The sequence below is a fragment of the Nicotiana tabacum genome, chromosome 10, assembly GCF_000715075.1.
Source record: "Nicotiana tabacum cultivar K326 chromosome 10, ASM71507v2, whole genome shotgun sequence".
NCBI lineage: Eukaryota > Viridiplantae > Streptophyta > Magnoliopsida > Solanales > Solanaceae > Nicotiana > Nicotiana tabacum.
In genome coordinates, this window is record NC_134089.1 from 53,526,731 (window position 1) to 53,538,731 (window position 12,001).

The window sequence follows — 12,001 nt, forward strand, 5'->3', positions numbered from 1 at the left end:
CTTACTATGCCCATCTGGTTTCAGCGGTTGGGAAATCATTCAACGAAGTGGTGAAGATGGGAGGTATGGTGGAAGAAGGCCTCAAAACAAATAAAATTATGAGTTATTCAGCAATTAAGGCAAATACTCAAGCTATTCAAGGCGGGGTAGGAGGAATCGGAAGAAAGAAGAGGGAGGAAGCAGCGGTAGTTGATTCAGGAATTTGGTCGGGACCCAGAGGTTCACCGCTTTACTATAATCAACAACGACCTCGCCAATCAGCTTACCACCATGATTCATCCCAACACTACTATCACCCTTCAGAGCCTCATTTTTCCATTAACCATGCTCAAGCATACAATCAGCCACCTGTTCACACCAATTGGCGTGCTCCTGCCATACCAAATACTTACCCACGAGCCTATCCCGGACCAGGTTTCAGGCCTAGGCCAGCATTCAGGGGAGAAAGGGAACAGAAAAAGAAAACTTACACTCCATTGGGAGAGTCTTACACCAGTCTGTTCCACAGGCTGAGACAGCTAGACATGCTGAGACCAATACAATCCAAGCTACCCAATCCTCCTCCAAAGAATCTGGATTACACCATTAGCTGTGAGTATTGCTCCGGTGCACCAGGCCATGACACGGAGAAATGCTGGCATTTGAAAAATGCAATACAAGAACTGATTGATACTAATAAAATCGAGGTTCAAACCCCAGAAGCTCCAAATATCAATAGAAATCCAATGCCAGCCCATCAAGAGGCCAATATGATAGAAATCATACAAGTTGATGGGGAGACAAAGAAGCCGTCACAAACTGTCATGATGATCAAGTCTCATGAAGCCAAATCAGATAAGCAGTTAACAGAGGAGAAGCCGGTACCTAAGCAGAACAGAAATGGTGATGGACCATCTATGATAATCGAGGAGGGATCATCGAGCAAAGTTGTCGCAAAACAAGAAAGGCCGAAAGTGATAGTACCAGGGGTTGATAACAAACCCATTGTATTCGTGGAAGGAGCCCGTACAGATCGGGTTATTATCATACCTGTAACCCAGCTGCCAGTCATCAACAACAAAGCCATCCCATGGAACTATGAACGGGTGACCGTAATGTACAAGGGAAAAGAATTCAAGGAAGAAGTGTGTGAGGTGCAAGGCTTGACTCGTTCGGGAAGATGTTTTACGCCCGAAGAGTTAAGAAAAACTAAAAACAATCCAACACCAATAAAGAGAGCTGTGACGGAAGAAGAGGCGGAAGAGTTTTTAAGAAAAATGAAACTCCATGATTATTCTATTGTGGATCAATTAAAGAAGACGCCCGCTCAAATTTCATTGTTGTCATTACTGATCCATTCAGAGGAGCACCGTCTGACTTTGATGAAAATCCTAAATGAGGCTCATGTTCCTGAAAAGATCTCTGTAAATCATTTGGGAAGAATAGCCAACAGAATCTTTGAGACAAACAGAATTACATTTGCTGATGATGAATTACCTGTGGAAGGTACCGAGCATAACAGAGCTCTTTACCTCACCGTGAAATGTGAAAACTCCGTAGTAACCCGGGTATTGGTTGACAATGGGTCAAGTGCAAACATATGCCCTCTATCCACTTTAAGAAAATTAAAAATTAAAGAGGAGAGGATCCAGAAGAATAGTATCTGCGTACGGGGGTTTGACAGCGGAAGCAGAGATTCATGTGGCGACATAGTGTTGGAACTAACAATAGGGCCAGTTGAATTCACAATGGAATTTCAAGTGTTGGACATAACTGTTTCTTACAACTTATTGTTGGGTCGACCATGGATCCATGCTGCTAAAGCAGTCCCGTCAACACTACATCAGGCTGTCAAGTTTGAATGGGATCATCAAGAAATAGTCGTGCATGGAGAAGAAAGTTTAAATGCTCACAGCAGTACCATTGTACCGGTCGAGGGAACAGAAAATGACCAGGGACCATGGGTATACCAAGTGTCCGACACAGTGTCGGTAGAGAAAATTCCAGAGGGGAAATACCTTCCGAATCCAAAGATATCCTCTGCATCAGTCATGGTAGCTTACGAAATGTTAAAGAATGGCTTTATACCCGGCAAAGGTCTGGGCTTATCTTTTCAAGGAATTATACAACCAGTATCTCTCCCCGAGAACTGGGGAACATTCGGTTTGGGGTTCACACCCACTGTAAATGACGTAATAAAGGCCAGGAAGTTGAAACACCAAGCATGGGTTCTTCCAAAACCAGTCCCACGTCTGTCAAAGTCTTTTGTCAAGATCGGTGTTAAAAACCGCCCGATAACAACAATTCCTAAATCCCGGGTCAATCCTGAGGAGGAATTAATTGAAAGATTCGAGAAATTGTTTAATGATGTGAATATGTTGGAAAGCGGAGAAGGATGTAGCAACGCAGAAGTTCAATTCGTTGGGCCAGAAACAAAGCTCAATAATTGGAAAGCCACTCCTCTCCCAATTCGAAAGGAGTCTTGGTAGTTTATTTTGATTTTCTTTCAAGTTTGTTTGGGTTACTTCAGGGTTGTAATCCCAAAGCTTATCTTAAGTTTGTTTGAAGTGTGCAAAACCTTGTTATCTTTCATCATCCAATAAAAAGCAGTTTCCTTTTTATTATCATTCCTGATAGTTCTCTTTTCTTTTTCTTTTCTCTGTACAGTTCTTTTTACGCTGGCTCTAGTGATATGGCATGCATGAGGAATCCTCAGCCCAGTCTTAAAAATCAATCTGGTTCCGAAGTAATAATTCAAGAAATATATTGTGATTATGAATCAGAATATGATGAAGATGAGGTTTTTGAAGAGATTAGTAAAGAGTTAATTCACTTTGAGGAAAAAATCAAACCTAACTTGAGTGATACCGAGGACATCAATATAGGGGACACGAATAATATCCGGGAAACTAAAATAAGTGTCCATCTCGAACCAAAGATCCGAGAAGAGTTAATTAAAGCACTCATAGAATTCAAAGATGTTTTTGCATGGTCGTATGACGACATGCCGGGCCTAAGCACTAATTTAGTAGTTCACAAATTGCCCACCGATCCAATGGTGCCTCCTGTCAGGCAAAGGCTGAGAAAATTCAAGCCTGACATGAGTGTGAGAATTAAGGAAGAAATCACCAAATTATTGGAAGCAAAGGTCATTCGAGTCACTCGATATCCTGTTTGGTTAGCTAACATCGTTCCTGTACCAAAGAAAGACGGCAAAATTAGAGTATGCGTCGACTATCGCAATCTCAACAAAGCAAGTCTGAAGGATAATTTCCCACTACCCAATATCCATATTTTGATCGATAATTGTACCAAGCATGATATAGGGTCTTTCGTGGATTGTTATGCCGGGTATCATCAAATTCTAATGGATGAAGAAGATGCAGAAAAGACGGCATTCATCACACCATGGGGAACTTATTGCTACCGGGTAATGCCATTTGGTTTAAAGAACGCCGGAGCAACCTATATGAGAGCAATGACCACAGTGTTTCATGATATGATACACAAGGAGATTGAGGTATACGTGGACGATGTGATCATAAAATCAAAGCATCAGGCCAACCACGTTGGGGATTTGAGGAAGTTCTTCTTAAGACTTCGCAGGTACAACCTCAAGCTTAACCCTGCCAAATGCGCATTTGGAGTTCCATCTGGAAAGTTGCTGGGATTCATAGTCAGTCGGCGAGGCATCGAGCTAGACCCATCAAAAATCAAAGCCATCCAAGAATTGCCACTTCCAAGAAACAAAACTGAAGTAATGAGTTTGTTGGGAAGGTTAAATTACATCAGCAGGTTTATTGCTCAGCTCACAACAACCTGTGAGCCAATTTTCAAATTGTTGAAAAAGGATGCTACGGTCAAATGGACCAATGAGTGTCAAGAAGCGTTCGATAAGATAAAAGGGTACTTGTCGAAACCACCCGTGTTGGTCCCGCCAGAGCCAGGAAGACCTTTGATTCTTTACTTGACGATTTTGGAAAATTCATTTGGTTGTGTATTGGGGCAACATGACCTCACTGGCAGAAAAGAACAGGCCATCTACTACCTTAGCAAGAAGTTCACAGCTTATGAGGTTAAGTATACTCATCTGGAAAAGACATGTTGCGCCCTAACATGGGTAGCTCAAAAATTGAAACACTATTTGTCATCCTACACTACTTACCTCATTTCTCGGTTGGATCCATTGAAATACATTTTTCAAAAGCCTATGCCAATGGGAAGACTTGCAAAGTGGCAGATATTGCTCACAGAATTTGACATCATCTATGTGACTCGAACTGCAATGAAGGCTCAAGCACTGGCCGATCATTTAGCCGAAAACCCGGTCGATGAGGAATACGAGCCATTGAAAACCTATTTTCCTGATGAAGAAACAATGCATATCGACGAGGTGGAGAGAATTGAAAAATCTGGCTGGAAACTTTTCTTTGATGGAGCCGCTAACATGAAAGGAGTCGGGATAGGAGCCGTAATCATTTCTGAAACAGGGCATCACTATCCTGTTACGACTCAATTGTGATTTTATTGCACCAATAATATGTCTGAATATGAAGCTTGCATTTTGGGGTTAAGGCTATCCGCCGACATGGGTATCCGAGAAATCTTAGTCATGGGAGATTCGGATCTTTTGGTACATCAAATTCAAGGAGAATGGGAAACTCGAGACTTGAAGCTCATACCATACCGACAATGTCTACATGATCTTTCTCAGCGGTTTCAATCAGTGGAGTTCCAACATATTCCAAGAATCCATAATGAGGTTGCCGATGCATTGGCTACCCTGGCATCAATGTTGCACCATCCGGACAAAGCTTATGTAGATCCGATACATATTCAAGTCCACGATCAGCACGCTTATTGCAATATGGTTGAGGAGGAATTGGACGGTGAACCGTGGTTCCACGACATCAAGGAGTATATCAGAATGGGGATATATCCCACACAAGCCACAGGAGATCAAAAATGGACCATTAGGCGATTGGCAAATGGATTCTTCTTAAGCGGAGGAGTTTTGTATAAAAGAACACCAGATCTTGGGTTATTAAGATGCATAGATGCCAGACAAGCTACAGATGTCATGTCTGAAGTACATTCTGGAGTTTGCGGACCCCACATGAGTGGATATGTATTGGCAAAGAAAATCCTCCGAGCTGGTTACTATTGGCTTACCATGGAGCGAGATTGTATCAGTTTTGTGCGCAAGTGTCATCAATGCTAGATACACGGAGATTTGATTCATTCTCCACCATCCGAGTTGCACACAATGTCGGCACCATGGCCCTTCATTGCCTGGGGAATGGATGTGATTGGACCAATTGAAACGGCAGCATCCAATGGGCACAGGTTCATTCTGGTAGCCATTGATTATTTCACCAAATGGGTTGAGGCCAAGACATTCAAATCAGTAACCAAGAAAGCTGTGGTCGATTTTGTCCACTCAAATATCATATGTCGATTCGGAATCCCAAAGGTGATCATCACAGATAACGGTGCTAATCTTAACAGCAACTTAATAAAGGAATTATGTCAACAGTTTAAGATTACACATCGCAACTCTACCCCATATCGGCCCAAGGCGAATGGAGCAGTAGAGGCAGCCAACAAAAACATAAAGAAGATACTTCGGAAAATGGTAGAAGGTTCAAAACAATGACATGAAAAATTACCATTTGCATTATTGGGATACCGCACTACTGTCCGCACTTCAGTAGGAGCAACTCCTTATTTGTTGGTATATGGCACTGAAGCAGTAATTCCTGCAGAAGTTGAGATTCCTTCCCTTCGGATCATCGCCGAAGCAAAGATTGATGATGATGAATGGGTCAAAACCCGTCTGGAACAGTTAAACTTGATTGATGAAAAACGATTGGCCGCAGTATGTCATGGTAAACTATATCAAAGAAGAATATAAAGAGCATACAACAAAAAGGTGCGTCCATGGAAGTTTGAAGTGGGTCAGCATGTGCTGAAACGTATTCTTCCACATCAGGTTGAGGCGAAAGGCAAATTTGCCCCGAATTGGCAAGGACTATTCATTGTGACCAGAGTATTGTCGAATGGTGCACTATGCTTAACAGATATTGAAGGCAAATGCATAGACATGGCGATCAATTCTGACGCGGTAAAGAGATATTACGCATAACTTTTTGAATGTTTGTATTTAGCATTATTTCAAAGATTGGAATGACAAAGGCAATTTATTCTGCTATCCAAACACTATACCCTTTGTTTCCCCTTTGAGCCATACTTGTTTCTTTCCTACCCTCTCTTGGAATCAATGAAAAAAAAATCACTATTATTTAGTGAACTACGTTTGACCTGATTCCTCAAAGAAGGATACGTAGGCGCCTCACGACTCGGTCATAGGGTGCACAATATACATAATGTGCACAAAAAGAAACATCAAGCGACCCCAATCAAAAAACTGGGGCAAAAACTGTATTGCAAATAAGAAAAAGATTCCAAGAGTTGTAATTTTTAACCCATACCAGAACTGTTTAGCTTTTAATACCTTTTCCATTTCTAACCCCATACCAAAAAGACCTTTCGATCAATCTTAGAAAAATGCTGAGACAAGCAAATGAAGATGGTTCATAACACTCTGGTACAAACAAGAAAAGAAAGTAAAAATGAGAGAGTCTTATAGGTGAAAACCCACACGGGCACCATAAGGCGACGGAAGTTGAGAGAAAAGTAAAATGAGAGAGTCTTATTGGTGAAAACCTTCATAGGCACCATAAGGCGAAAAGGAAGTGAGAAATGAACAAATGAGGAAGGTTTATCGGTGAAAACTCTTTGAGATATTGCAAGTCCAACAGGTCTGTAAAATGAAAAATGAAGTTGGATTACGGAAATTTTGGGGGAAAATAAAAATGAGACAATTGAAAGGAGATTGATTAAAAAACTGGGTTGATTAATCCGAAATGCATACCCTGATCATTGGTGCCAGTAACTCCAATCAGATAAGTTTTTATTCTTTCTCCAACAGTCATCCAAACTTGGATTTTTCTTTTCATTCTATAATTGTCGAAATCAGCGTGTTTCGTCACTAATAATCTTACTTTTCTAAAAGCTTTGAGATAAGTTTTATTCCAAAGAAATAAGAAGGAATGTCAAGGTATACTACCAAGATTCAAGGTTACATGATGCAAAATACGGCCATGAAAGGCGGGAGATAAAAAGATATGGGTGTAAGAAAAGTGAAATCAAAAGTGGATCAGCAAAGTCAGAAGGGACATATGATTACAGTTAAAAGGGTTTGAAGGAAAACATACAGAGGGGAATCCTATAGTCAAGGATCAATTACAAAGACAAAACAGTCTTTTCAACCATTCCAAGGCAATAAAAAGAGACGAAGAGAAGCATCACCATCGGCAAGAATACCCCAGTTAACCACCCTGCTTTAAACTAACGAAGTTTTCTTTGATTTAAAACAGGGGCAAAGACAATATTTGTGTCAGGAGACATTTATGAAGAAATCAGGCGTCCACCTGGAGAATGAGGATGAAAAAGAAGAAGTCAGGCGTCCACCTGGAGAATGAGGATAAGAAAAGAAGAAGTCAGGCGTCCACCTGGAGAATGAGGATAAGAATTGAAGAAGTCAGGCGTCCACCTGGAGAATGAGGATAAGAAAAGAAGCAATCAGGCGTCCACCTGGAGAACGAGGACAAAGAAAAAGAAGTCAGGCGTCCACCTGGAGAATGAGGATAAGAAAAGAAGAAGTCAGGCGTCCACCTGGAGAATGAGGATAAGAATTGAAGAAGTCAGGCGTCCACCTGGAGAATGAGGATGAGAAAAGAAGAAGTCAGACGTCCACTTGGAGAACGAGGATGAAAAAGAAGAAGTCAGGCGTCCACCTGGAGAATGAGGATGAAAAAGAAGAAGTCAGGCGTCCACCTGGAGAATGAGGATAAGAAAAGAAGAAGTCAGGCGTCCACCTGGAGAATGAGGATAAGAATTGAAGAAATCAGGCGTCCACCTGGAGAATGAGGATGAAAAAGAAGAAGTCAGACGTCCACCTGGAGAATGAGGATAAGAAAAGAAGAAGTCAGGCGTCCACCTGGAGAATGAGGATAAGAATTAAAGAAGTCAGGCGTCTACCTGGAGAATGAGGATGAGAAAAGAAGAAGTCAGGCGTCCACCTGGAGAATGAGGATGAAAAAGAAGAAGTCAGGCGTCCACCTGGAGAATGAGGATAAGAAAAGAAGAAGTCAGGCGTCCACCTGGAGAATGAGGATAAGAATTGAAGAAATCAGGCATCCACCTGGAGAATGAGGATAAGAATTAAAGAAGTCAGGCGTCCACCTGGAGAATGAGGATGAAGAAGTTAAGAAGAAGTCAGGCGTCCACCTGGAGAATGAGGATGAGAAAAGAAGAAGTCAGGCGTCCACCTGGAGAATGAGGATGAAGAAGTTAAAAAGAAGTCAGGCGTCCACCTGGAGAATGAGGATGAGAAAAGAAGAAGTCAGGCGTCCACCTGGAGAATGAGGATGAGAATCGAAGAAGTCAGGCGTCCACCTGGAGAACGAGGATGAAGAAAAGAAGAAATCAGGCGTCCACCTGGAGAATGAGGATGAGAATCGAAGAAGTCAGGCGTCCACCTAGAGAATGAGGATGAGAATCGAAGAAATCAGGCGTCCACCTGGAGAATGAGGATGAGAAAAGAAAAAGTCAGGCGTCCACCTGGAGAATGAGGATGAGAATTAAAGAAGTCAAGCGTCCACCTGGAGAATGAGAATGAAGAATTGAAGAAGAAGTCAGGCGTCCACCTGGAGAATGAGGATGAAGAAGTTAAGAAGAAGTCAGGTGTCCACCTGGAGAATGAGGATGAAAATTGAAGAAGTCAGGCGTCCACCTGGAGAATGAGGATGAGAAAAGAAGAAATTAGGCGTCCACCTGGAGAATGAGGATGAAGAAGTTAAAAAGAAGTCAGGTGTGCACCTGGAGAATGAGGATGAAGAAAGAAAAGAAGCAGTCAAGGCACCCACCTGGAGAACGAGGGAATGCAATTGAAGTGTTAAAATCAAAGTCCCGCTCATATGATAAAGGAGCACATTTAGAATCAATAAAGCAGAGGAGTCCAACAAAATCCCCAGCAAGAAATAACAAGAGTCCCAAAAGAAAATACGGGACACAATGAAAAGGAATACGGAATAAGCCAAATGCCCAAGAGTCACCAAGATATCAAGACAATAAGAAACGCAAGGGCATGATCTAGATAAGATTTTTATAATTCATGTACCATAGTCTAGTTTAGATTTTTGTATTACCTTTGAAGTAAGGTGTAATAAGGAGGTCAGCAAGCAGTACAAACGACACGAAGCAGCAGTAACATCACAGTCCCACGGTAGTCCCAGCTACCCAAAACTTCCCGAACTACATTGACCTGATTCCTTTATAGCCAAGGATATGTAGGAAACCTTTGAAGCAGAGGTTCGGTCAAATCTTTCAAAAAATGCTTCCCACGGAGTATTTGAACGGGCAAAAATCGCTCATATCCGCTCACTTTATCTTTGCACGAAAACTCTTCGAGTTTCCGCACAAAGAGGGGCAACTGTGAGCACGTGATTTTTGCCTTACGAAAACTACTCCAAAATAAATCGAAAAATAAAATAAATTTCTTTTACTGTGTAATTTTTGAATTTACGTGGTGTTAAATATTTGTTTTATGTTCGTAAATGTTTACTTTGTCATAATAAAATTAAAATTAAAATAAAATACATGTTGCATGCATATAGGATTTAATTATGCATTTGAAAGATAATTTAAGTAAAATCACAAAAAATATGCATTCGTTCTATTTTAAATATGTTACTGTATGATTAATGTTTTGACTATGTGTTAAATAGTTGTTATAAAGTAATTAATATTTTTGTAAAAGGTTAAAATTGTTTTATTAGGATTTTTTAATGATAAATAATAAAATAAAATAAAATAAAATAAGTTGTAAATAAAAAATTGGACCTGGATTAAAATCCAGGCCCAAATCAAATTACCCCCCCCACAGCCCAATCCAAATAGCCTGTCCGGTCCAATTTACACAAGCCAAAATGACAGCGTTTGGTCGCCCTCATCAAAGGCCGTTGGATCAAAGCCAACCAACGGCTGAGATCCCACAAACCTTAACCCATAGCCTTTACCCGATCCAGGCTGACCCTGAACTTAGACCAAACGACAACGTTTGGTTAAGTGGATTGATCTCAACCGTGAATCTTAATTGATCCAACGGATGAGATCAATCCACCCCACCCCTATTTAAGGATCAAACCCCTACCCCGGCCCCTAACTTAACACCCCCCTCCTCTCACTGTTCATCATCGTTCCCAAACCAAACCCCTAACCCTAGCCGCCCCTATTCCCCTTCGCTTGAAACCCGGCGGCATCAACGCCGCCGGTCACCAAAATAACACCCTAGACTCCTCACCACTTCCTCTACACAGATCTAACCTTAGTTTCCTTCGAATCAGACCCCAACTCTTCGAATATTAAATCGAAGGTGGGTCTGAAAACTCAAACCTTTCCAATGGCTTCCAAAATAACACCATAGTACCCCCTAGCATGCCTCGTTATGGATCTGAAGTTTGTTTGGCTCGAATCATTTCCGAGCTTCTCGAATCTTCTTTTGAAGATTCGGACCAAACAAGAACAAACTCAGATTCCTCCCAAATTAACACCAAATGACCTTTAGGCTTCCCTCACCCTTGTGCCATCTTTGGTTTCCCTCGAATCTACCCAGAAGTGTTCGGATTTAAAAGCCAAGGTCTGAAACCCTAAATTTTCCAACCTTGGCATCTTTTTCACTTCAGACGAAAGATTTAGTTTTAATCGACCTTAGTCAAAGTATTTTCAGTAGAAAATACTTCGACTAAGGTCTGTTTGATTTCAAACAAAGTCCAAATCCAAGTTGAGTTGAGTCCGGTTGAATTTGAAGGTTCAGAGGTAATTTTCTGTTTCTTATGTGTATTTTACATGTATTCTATGTTCGTTTCATTAGTTTGTTTAAATTTTTATACTTTTCTAGTTTATTCTGTTATACTGTCTCCTACCCGTCTACTTGATTCTAAATGTAAATTGTTTCTGTTGGTTGTGATTATTCACAATGTAAGTAATCGACTCGATTAAGTTCGTCGATTAGTTATATTATGAATTCTCATTTATGATAATGCTGATTGAAACAGTCTGCTTCTATTGTTTTAGACTGATTATGGACAAATGTTGTAAATAGTCAACTGATTAATACTCGTCAATTAAATCATGTTTGTTTGCAAATCAGTAAATTCAAATGTATGATGTGTATATATTGTTTTCTGAACAGGGCATTGTCAGTATATTGACAATGCTCCTGTGTATGTTTGATCTTGATTCAATGTTTAAGTCCAGTCTGAATTGTTATAATGATTTCAGTGATATGTTGTTATGTTGTTAGTTTTGAATTCAGTGTGATTTTACAAGTGTTGATTAAATGTAATTGTGTTAGAAAGTTACATCCTTAGTTAGGATTCAGTCCAAAACTTTAGGATTGGTTATAGCTGCTTAAACAGATTTTAAAATCTGTATTGTTAGATTCTGAATTTAAGGCAGTAATAACAGTAATTACAGTAGGAAATCTGGGACATTTTTTGGGACAGAATAGTGAGGGTAATGTGATAGAATAAGTGGACTGAAAGTGGAATGTTGGTTGGCTATAATTTAAGATACTAATGGGAAACAAAGGGTAATGGGCTGCTGAAAATCAGGATAAGGGCACTTAGATTTAAAATATTCAAAAGCAGTTTAATGGAAAACTTTCTGATTTTTAAAAGGAGAAAAGGGTCCTGGGAGCACTAGAAGGGTATAGGACAACCCTGTATAAATAAAGGGGGATTGGGACTGATTTAAGGGAGCTCTTTCAGAAAGAAAAACAAGGAAAAAAGAGAGCTTTCAGGCAGATTTTAGCAGATTTTAAGAAGAAAATCAGTAGTTCAAAAGAAAATCTGATTTAGCAGATTTTAAGAGAGTGAAAAGTCAGATTTGAATATGG